This window comes from Rhipicephalus microplus, unplaced genomic scaffold, assembly GCF_043290135.1.
Source record: "Rhipicephalus microplus isolate Deutch F79 unplaced genomic scaffold, USDA_Rmic scaffold_16, whole genome shotgun sequence".
NCBI lineage: Eukaryota > Metazoa > Arthropoda > Arachnida > Ixodida > Ixodidae > Rhipicephalus > Rhipicephalus microplus.
The window spans coordinates 10,489,009-10,499,182 of record NW_027464589.1 but is presented as its reverse complement, the minus strand read 5'-3'; the positions used below and the strand labels follow the sequence as shown (position 1 = coordinate 10,499,182).

General features: G+C 43.2%; 1 long non-coding RNA gene across 1 annotated transcript; it reads right to left on the bottom strand.

Moving 5' to 3' along the window:
- Window positions 1–515: 515 nt before the first annotated feature.
- LOC119167825 (uncharacterized) lies at window positions 516–8,915 on the bottom strand. Its single transcript, XR_005109310.2, has 2 exons — window positions 965–8,915; window positions 516–843 (listed from the first exon to the last, which is right to left on the bottom strand). It is a non-coding gene; the product is annotated as an uncharacterized LOC119167825 (long non-coding RNA).
- Between the last annotated feature and the right edge of the window lie 1,259 nt (window positions 8,916–10,174).

Below are 10,174 nucleotides of genomic sequence, written 5' to 3'. Positions count from 1 at the left end.
CGTTTTTATAATCACTTTGAAAACGTAGGCACCGCAAGCAACACAATATCATGCCACAACATTAGTAGTGCCTTCATGGCCGGCACAAAAAGCTTGAAATGGAGGTTTGTCATCCGGCAACGAAGAACGACTTTTAGAGAAGCAATTCTTGCACTAAAAACGCTAAACTGGTTGGCGACGATGGCGTATTGGTTCAACCTAAAACTCTTATCTACACTACTAGCTGAGTCATTACATATACGTCATAAATAACGATTTTTAAACAGGTTGATTTCCCTAGAAAGTAAAGTCGTCAAAATAATTCACATGTTTATGAAACGTGACAGGATGAAAGTTGCTAACTATCATCCAACGACTAATTGCGAGCATTGACTAAAGTTGTTGAAAGGGCAATGTGCTGAATACCCAACAATTTTGAGAATCATAATTTGTATGCATTCGAGGGGAAGGGAAAATCAAGAGAACATCCTCTACCTAATATTGTTGAAAAAAAAGTAAATCAGAAAATGAATAACTTAAATGACCCCTGAAATGCTTTTTCAGGTAACCACAAAATGAATTTATTGGAAAAGCTTACAGCCCCACGAATTGAACGTCGCGAAATTTTAAGATACTGTCCAGTGCGAGAGGAGTTACAAAGGTTTGTCGCATGCTGCAATTGCACTCTCTCCTCTCTCGTCCCGACGAAAGCGCTGGAAGCTGAGCAGGGAGGGATGGCAGGGCCACAGAAAAACGTCACATGTGCCTCGTGGCCTTGAACACCTTATTTTCTTCGAGTGTGCCGCTTTTTCAGTGTGTTCGCGCGCGCACGCGGGGACAAGTCGTGGCCTCCCGCGGCGATCTCTGTAACGAGCAAGCGCGCAATGTTAAAATCAGCCAATGGCGGATAGATGAGTAATTCACGTGTGATTTTTGGGCATTTTCCGCTATTTGTCGAGAGAAGAGAAAGCAACTTATTACTCACTTTTGTATATTATTGCGAGTTCCAGGCCACGTGCTGTGCTATAATATTTGGATTGCGTGTTTTCAGGAGTCTGTACTACAGATCAGCAGCGTTTTCTGACGGTACTCCAAACGTGTTGCAGGGCCCCTTTAAAATTGGCGCATTCATTGACCTCATGAAGGCATTTGATATGCTTTACAATGACACATTAATAACCAAATAGAACACTATAGAATATGTGGGTCCACATAAACACTTCTGTCTAAATATATAAATATTAGAAATATATATACTTATATATGTAAAAGGTGTGTCGTCATGTTGGTCTATAACGAACAGAGTTATTTTGCAAGAATAGATTTGGGGCCATTTTGTTTTTTACGTCATATCAATGTCTACCATTCATCACATATGAAGATTGTATCCTTTATGCAGACAATGTTTGTACATTTACAGCCAACAAAAACAAAAATATACTATGCAACAAAACAGCAACAGCCATGACAAGGTTAACGTTTTGGCTTCATGCTAACGAACTCCTTGCCAACAGCTCTAAAAGTAAGTGTACTATAGTTTCCCCAAAAAACACTCACCTCACTTCAATTAACCATCCTGAAATAGATAATGCACTACTAGAAAGGGCTAGTGACACAAAATTTCTTGGCGTCTACTTGGACACACAAGTTTTATGGCACATGCATGCTTGAGTCGGCAAAAGAAAGTGGAACGCGCTCAGACTCGCTCAAAAAGTATATTTGGCGCTTTGGAATCACTCTAAATCACGAAAATACTACTCACCTGGACTCACTTTGACTTACAGCTCGATCCGAGTGAGTCCGTGAGAGTTCACGCATGAGTGAGTTTGCCAACCTATGCATGTATGTTCGTGAGACTACGTGTGAGTATAAAAGAAAAAAAACCAAATATTTACACTACATTTTTTCATCACAGGCAATGATAACATTATGTTACTAATTCTTACATTCACACATCTCATATTCGATAGCGATTCAAGGGACATACCCTACAATGCTGGATCCTCTAAAAGTAGCACGGAATACGGCACTACGTGCCCTTCCTTTCATACGAACAACACAGATTCACCAGTTTATAAATTACTGAACATACAGCAGATTGTGTCAATTATCACGTTTGAGTACTTTCCTACAAACTTTATAATGCTGTTCTATGCCCGCAAATAGCAAAATTAACATACAAAAATTCACACATTTATTACTTTTCACCTTGACTGCATCGACAAGAGTGGCGATGTGGGCTTGTTGGTGAAACATTTGAAAGAAATTTGTGTAGCACGAGGCGAAAAAAGGAACACAGAAAAGAATAGACTGGGAAGACTCACTGGCGAGCTGAGACCAAGTTGTCTTTGTTTGTTTGTTTGTTTCCTTGGGATGATGGCTCATATCCACTCAGGGGGATCGGCCAATAAAGTCTAGTGCAGTTTTTCTGTGATCATTTTACCTATGTGTAATGAACTTGTTTATAATAAGATTAACATAAGGAAAATAACATAAAAAGAGCTAACGAGAAAAAAATAGAAAAGTCAAGTTGAGCGATTTTGAGATTTGAGGTGTTATGATTACCACTGAGCTGCGTTTACCTCACCTTGCCCTGGGGAGTAATAAATAATAATTTTTTGTGATTGAAGGTCACAAAGGTATACGCTTGATTGCCTGAATATAATCGCAAATGGCATCGAAAGCATCCCTGTGGCAATGTCCCAAAACTGAGGCACCAAAGCTATGCGCCGTTTCCGCCGTCAATCTAACGCCTATTTTCAGAAATGGAATAACTAGTAACCATTTTCGAATGTATAGCGTAGCGACGACCATACAAAAAATAATGTTCTAGTGATTCCATTTCTCCGCAGAATGCGCAGAGGAATGTTGTTGTCTGACCAGCTCTGTGTAGATACAGGTTTAAGGGTGGGGGGGGGGGCACGACATCAAAATTTAGTAATTAAAACTTCGAGCTTTCTGGACTGGCTCCAGTGGGGTTGCAGTGGAAACATCAGGTGGTTATATTCTGTCCATGTAGTTACTTTTTCTATCGTATCAGCTGAGATTGCTGATTTTCGATATCTTACTGCCGTAATATATTCAACATCTGGCAGTGTGGATAAAACTGGCCCATCAATTGCGGCTCGGGCTAAGGAATCGGCCAATGCATTTAATCTTAATCCACAGTGTTCCGGAACCCTTAGTAACCTCAGGAGTCTTAACTGCGGGGGTACGAATGTTGTGAATGTGCTTAGAATTCGAGAGTTCTCTGAAGCTGTCAGAGCTGCACAAATTGAAAGAAAATCCGTCATTATGGCGGCGTTGTTTTGATTTGATGGGATTTTTCGAAGAGTTAAAATAATCGCCACGAGCTCCGTTTCAAAACTGGAGTAAAGTCATGCAGTCTCACTGAAAGGGCCAGTCAAGCGAATCAGAGGCAATGCCTACACCTGCCTTTTGATTATTTACGGAAGCATCTGTGGCTATTATATTTTTAGTTTCTGCATGTTCCTAGTAATCTAATAATATGTTATTTGAAAATTTGAGAGATTGTAACTTGGCGTTTTGGGGGAATATATCATCATGCTCTATTATAACTTGACAATTCGAGTCATTAGTCTCAATTACATTTCTAATGTTCACATTTATACTTTGTAGATTCTTTTGTACAAACATTATCTGAGGTGTGTGAAACCGTGGCCAATGAGCAAGAAAGAAGGCTTCTGGGTTTGCGATAAAAGCATATTGAGATCTTCTTGCCGGTAAGCTATAAAATTTTAAAAATGCTTGTACGGTCAAAATTCGAAATCGACAAAGTAGTGTAGGCAGGCGCGCTTCCTGGTACAGTACGTTGATAGCCACAACCCTGGGGAGTCCCAGACACATTCGCAGTGCTTCTCGCTCTGAGACAACTAGAGGTTTCGTTTTATAAGCAGGGCCACCCGAGATTAATATGCAGCGAATTCCATGATAGGGCGCATATACATCTTGTACAACGTTATCAAGGTGTGCTTCCGTAACCCATATTTTCGGTTACTTAACTTGTGCAGTAAGCCTGAAGCCCGCTGTGCTTTGGTAGTTATATACTCTATGTGTGGACTCCAGTTAAGTTTGTCATTATAAATGATTACCAAATATTTTATAGAGACTACTTGTTGGATGTGTTTCTGTTTATATAGAATTGAAATTGAAATTGAAATTGGTTCTGCAAGCGGAAACACCATGAGCGCACTTTTGTTGACATTTAAAGATAACGAAATCGACTGCAACCAAATTTCTAACATGTTAATATATATTTGTAATTTAAGTTGTAGTGAGTAAATACCACAATCAGCAGCAAAGAATGCGATGTCATCAGCATAAATGTAGACAGAAACTTCTTGATCTGTTGGAATTGTGCTCATTAAAACATTAAATAACACTGGAAATATGACTGCTCCTTGGGGAACTCCATGCGTTTGTTTAAATTTAGATGAGGGACATCCATTCCTGATGCAGTAGAATTCTCTTGATTTTAAAAATTCTGCCACCCACTCAATAAAATATTGTGGGAAATTCAATCTCTTTAGCGTATTTTACAATATGAAGTGCTCCACACTGTCATACGCCTTGGCTATATCAGGCGTTACTAAAGCAGCGTATTGCCTTCTTTCTCGCGCGAGCTGTATTTGGCTCTCTAAATCAGCATGGGCACACCAAATAGAGAAACCACTATGAAAGCCGATTTGGTTCGGTTTTATTACTAAATTGTCTGCCATCCTGATACTTACTCGGCTATGTAGGACCCTCTCTACTAGTTTGACTATGTTAGATGTTAGAGAGATTGGTCTGATATTATCGACTGTTAATCCTACACCCGGATTTTTTAGTATAGGAATCACCTTTGCTATCCTCCAATCCTGCGGCACCCATGAGTTTTTTAAGGAGTAGTTAATAACATTGGCGAAGTCTCGAGGTGATAGATTGAACAGAATATTAATCATGGGTACTGTGATTCCATCTGAGCCAGGAGACGCACAAGGTAAATGTTTAATAACGTTGGATACTTCAGTCTGGGTCACTTCGTCAAAGTCAGACTTTGTCGTAGACTTGTGCCAGTTGTTTGGCACTACTGAAGTAAATCTGCTTTCCAGACCTTAACCGATTGCCTCAAGGTAGTGGTCATTTCTTGAGCCGACCAGATTATCACAAGCTGCATTAACTGGTGATGGCAAGATTTTTCAAGATGTCATATTTCGGAACAGTGCTTTCATATGTTTAGGCTTCGACAGGTATTCATAATGTCTTCTGTCATATTCTTGTTTAGCTTGAGCTACCGTTCTCTTAAAGCCAGCTGCAATGAATTTATAATCGGCCCAATTTTGGGTGGATTGATTATGTAAGAGCTGCTTCCAAGCTGCCTGACGTCGTCCGTGCTCTCTTGTACATTCGTCATTCCACCAACGGCTATATACCCTTTTTGTGGATTCACTTTTCACTTTCACTTTCACTTTCACTTTATTTCCTTAAATACCCCACAGGGGGGGTGTTACATAATTACATAATTTACAACAGTAAATTCGGCTTTTTTGTAAGATCTTTTAATGACTGCGTTTATTTCAGTGCTTTTGTATCATCGCTCTCTTCCGAGTGAAAAGCCAGTGCTGACTTCAGATCATTCTTAAATTTAGTGTCATTTACAAATACTCTTACATTTGAACAAGATGGATTATCAGGCAAGAAATTTCAAAACTTGTCGGTAAGTGGTCACTGTTGGTGCCACTGTCCAGCACTTTCCAAGAAGAAGTAGTAATGGCCGAACTGACAAAACTTAAATCTAAGGCCAACCTGGAGTGATTACGAATAAATGTGGAGGTCATTACGTTGAGGCACGTCAGGTCATTAGCCATTGTCCACTCCTACAAGCGTTTCCCACTCAGATCAGTTCTAAAACCCCAACTCGTGTGGTGGGAATTAAAGTCTCCAACTAAAACTTCGTCTTTGCACCACGACTTTGTAGCTAGATCCACACTTCGTGTGTCTTGAACTCCATCCGGAAAATACATATTAACTAAAGTGAAAGGAGTGCAGTTGGGTAATCTAATGTCTGCTGCCAAAATTTCGCATTCTGGCGACATATGTTTGTATGAGCATTTGACTTTCATACTAATTCTATTATTAATAAAGAAAGCTACACCTCCACCTCCCGATGGACGGCCTAGTAGAAAAGACCGGAAGTTATTTAACTGGAACAAATTATGTACAGATAGCCATGTCTCTTGTAATGCTATATTATCAGGAGCGAATTTAGAAGTCAAGTATACCAAATCCGTAGATGCAGAATAAATTGATCGGCAATCCCAATGGAGAATCTTAAGCGACACTATGGTTTCGAAAGAGCTGCTTCCGCTCTAGGTTTCTCCAGAATCTTTTCTTTCAAGATATCTCTCTTTGAAAGGCTCTCCTTTTCCTTCAGACACTTTTTGTTCTTTGTTTGTTTCGGTGAGTTAGTTTTCCTTGACACAGGGGATGTATATCGCTTCAGGGACCTAGGGTTCCAATCCATGTCATCTGAATCTATTGTATATGCAGCTTTGTCCTCACTTAGACTCTGTTTATCTACTGCAGAGGGTGCTGCAGACGGAGAATACGATGGTGCTGTTTCAAATTCCTCGTTTTGGCTGTGGACGCCTATTGCAGAGGCTCCTGCAGACGGATATTACGATGGCGCAGTTTCCGATTCACCGTCAGCTATTGGTCGTGAACTCTCAACATTTTGGGATACTAGGCCTGACTCTCCCATTGTACCAAATATGTGAGTCATATGGTTAGCCAAAATTTGAGATAGAGAATCGCAAAGGTTAGAAGCCAGTCGTTCCATGGCTTTTTCTAGAGCCTTTTCTACGACCTCCGCGATATTCAGGGAAATCGACCCATTTATTTCCGAGAGATGTCGTGCTGCAACACTGGCATACCCTTGAGTTCTAGCCTGTATTTTCGCTAAGGCTTCTCGTCGAGAACAGCGCCTACGCCCTATAATTTCAAGAATTTGCATTTCTCGAGCCTTAGCTGAGCAATCAGAACTATCTGCACAGTGTTGTTCGTTGCAGAGACAACATTTCTCTTCTTTAGCTTTGCAGTCATTTCTTTTGTGGTTGTCACCACACACCCGGCATCTGAGTTCTGACCTGCATCCTTTAATAGTGTGACCGTATCGCCAGCACTTCATACACTGGAGTGGTCACGGTGATAGCGGTTCCACTCTGTATATTAGTGGCCATGCCTTGATTTCGCTTGGGAGATTCGCTTCAGCAAAGGTTACAATTAGCGACTCAGTCGGCATCTTCTGCTTTTCTACCAGCTATGCACACCTATAAACGGAGGTAGCACCAGTCACAGCAAACATCTCTAATACCTCAGACGGGGTCAAGTTAACATTGACACCGCGGACAATACCTTTCGCACATGCCAGATGCGGGGTAATAAAGGCGCTCACCGGATTGGTCACGAAACTCGAGCACTTCAATAGGTCTTGGACACAGAGCTGATCAGATGAAAAACAAAGAATACCACTTCTGCCGAACTGGCGGACCTCTGTGATGCTGTGAAAGTGAGACGTTGAAGCTCTAAGCTCCGCCTGGACCACTTTCGGATTCTTCATCCGAATGAACCCCGCAGGGGCGCCTGCGCAAGTAGGCGTTTGGTGTGTAGCGACACCACGGACCCGAGCTAACGGGGGAGTTTTGACTCTCTCCCACGCCTAGCCGTGCGTGGCTTTGCCGTGTCCGGGGAAAAGGGGATCCTGGGGGTTGAGCTGACGCTGGGTGATTGGACCTTTAAGGCCCCCTTGCAGAGGCAACACACCCCTTTGACCCTGGCTTCACGTAGACGGCACCCCCGGATTGACCCGCCTGGGGGGAATCGCCAGTCGCTTTTTCCTGTCTCCCCCTCACATCTTCGCCTTTCTCTTACTTTAAATCTTTCCTGTCCTCTCTTCCGTTGACTTCCGTGTTTCCTGGCGGCAAGGGTTAACCCTGTGTGGCTATCCTACCTTGGATACACCATATTCGGTTATAGTGGTGGTGTACAGCTGGCGTCTGCAGGGCCTGTGCTTACAGACCCTGCAGCGTCCCCTTGTAGGACTCCGTGGTGGGTGGCTGGCGCCGCTGCCAAAAATAGACCTTTTCTTATGGCTATTTCCTTCCCCCCACTCCCTGATCGCCCTCAGAAAAGAGGGTGCACCGATGAAGTCTTTCAGTTTTTCGGTCACCAGAGAGTATCCTTTCCCCAATTCCACGTTATCCACGCTGACACACCCGGCAAACTAGTGCGAACAATTTCACCTTTTCTTGTTTCAAAGTCTTTGACAGAAATCTTTGGCCCAGGATATAAAGCTTCGAGAATGGCAAGTGGTGACCTCCTGTTGGAGCTCCGCGACCAGAAACAATATGAAAAATTGCCTGATCTAGTGAAATTGGAGATACCAAATTAATAGTAACCCCACACCAAACCATGAACACCGCCCGTGGCGTTGTCTCAGATGATGACCTGTTAGGGCTGATGGAGGCTGAACTCCTGGAGGGTGTTAGCGAACAGAATGTCATAAACGTGAAACGAATCAGGATGATGCGTGATGGCAAAGAAGTCCAGACTAAACACCTGATACTTACCTTCAATTCAAGTGTACTGCCCGACTCCGTTGAGGCTGGGTATATCAAGCTTCGAGTGAGGCCATATATACCAAACCCCCTCCGATGTTTCAAATGCCAGCGGTTCGGCCACAGTTCACAGAACTGCCGAGGCCGCCTAACTTGCGCGAAATGCAGTGCTGAAGAGCACACATCAGATGCCTTTGAAAACTCTCTTCACTGTGCGAACTGTAATGGGGAACATGCCGCATACTCGCGGTCATGCCCGTGCTGGAAAAGGGAAAAGAAAATTGTCACAATTAAAGTAAAACAAAACATTTCATTTGAGGAGGCACAAAGGCAGGTGTCCTGCCTACCAGAAACTAGCTTTGCCGAAGTGGCGCGTGAGGGGGCAGCGCCACAGCGGCCCCTGGCGCCTGTCTGGCATACGCGTAGTGAGCCAGCGGTGACGCAATGCGTCCCCTCGGCGGTTGCAGCCAGTGTTGCTCCGCCATCCAAAAAAGACCCACCAACCTCCGGGCTGGCGGACGCGAAGGTCTCGTCTTTTGAGGCGAGGCCCTCAAAACAAATACAGTGCTCGCAAGAGCGCGTGTCCAGCGCCTCGCAAGAGGCAATGGACACAACACCGAGTGTGAGGGTGCCGCCAGCGCCTAAGGATCGGCGCGACTCTGTCGACCGATCCAAAAAAGAAAAATCTCGTGTCACGGCCCCTGGAAATGGTCCGTAAGCTAACAACATTCCATCCTTGAGCACACAGCACAAAACACATCTAAAATGGACACACAGCTCTTACAGTGGAATGTGAGAGGACTTCTCCATAACCTCGATGATATTAGAGAACTTCTTAATAAACATACTCCAAAGATGCTGTGTGTTCAGGAAACACATCTTAAGTCCACACAAACAAACTTTCTAAAGCAATATGCCATCTTCCGCAAAGACCGTGATGATGCTGCCGTTTCGTCGGGCGGTGTCGCTATAATAGTTGATAAAGGTGTTGCCTGTAAGCAATTAAACCTCCGAACTTCTCTTGAGGCAGTTGCTGTCCGAGCAGTGCTGTTCGGGAAGCTACTAACAATTACCTCTATTTACGTCCCCCCGTGCTGTCAACTTTCAAAAACGCAATTTCAAAGCTTAATTGATGAACTTCCTCCGCCATATATAGTCGTTGGTGATCTAAATGCACATAATCCCCTATAGGGCGACTTCCGTTTAGAGGCGCGAGGACGCCTAATAGAACACTTTCTGTTTTCGTCAGCTGCATGTCTACTAAACAAAAAGAACCAACTTACTATAGCACTACACACAACACCTACTCTTCTATAGACCTGAGTATTGTCTCGAGTACATTAATTCTATATCTGGAGTGGTCCGTTCTCAAGAACCCCTTTGGGAGTGACCACTTCCCGATTATGTTGAAGCTAACAAAAGAAGATACATGCTTGCCTGACTTTCCTCGCTGTAACACCAAGTCAGCCAACTGGGAACTGTTTCGAGAAATTACATTTTTAGACGAAGATGAGATTGCTGATTTTAACATAGACGATGCTGTAGCATGCCTAACAGGTTTTATTATTGACGCTGCA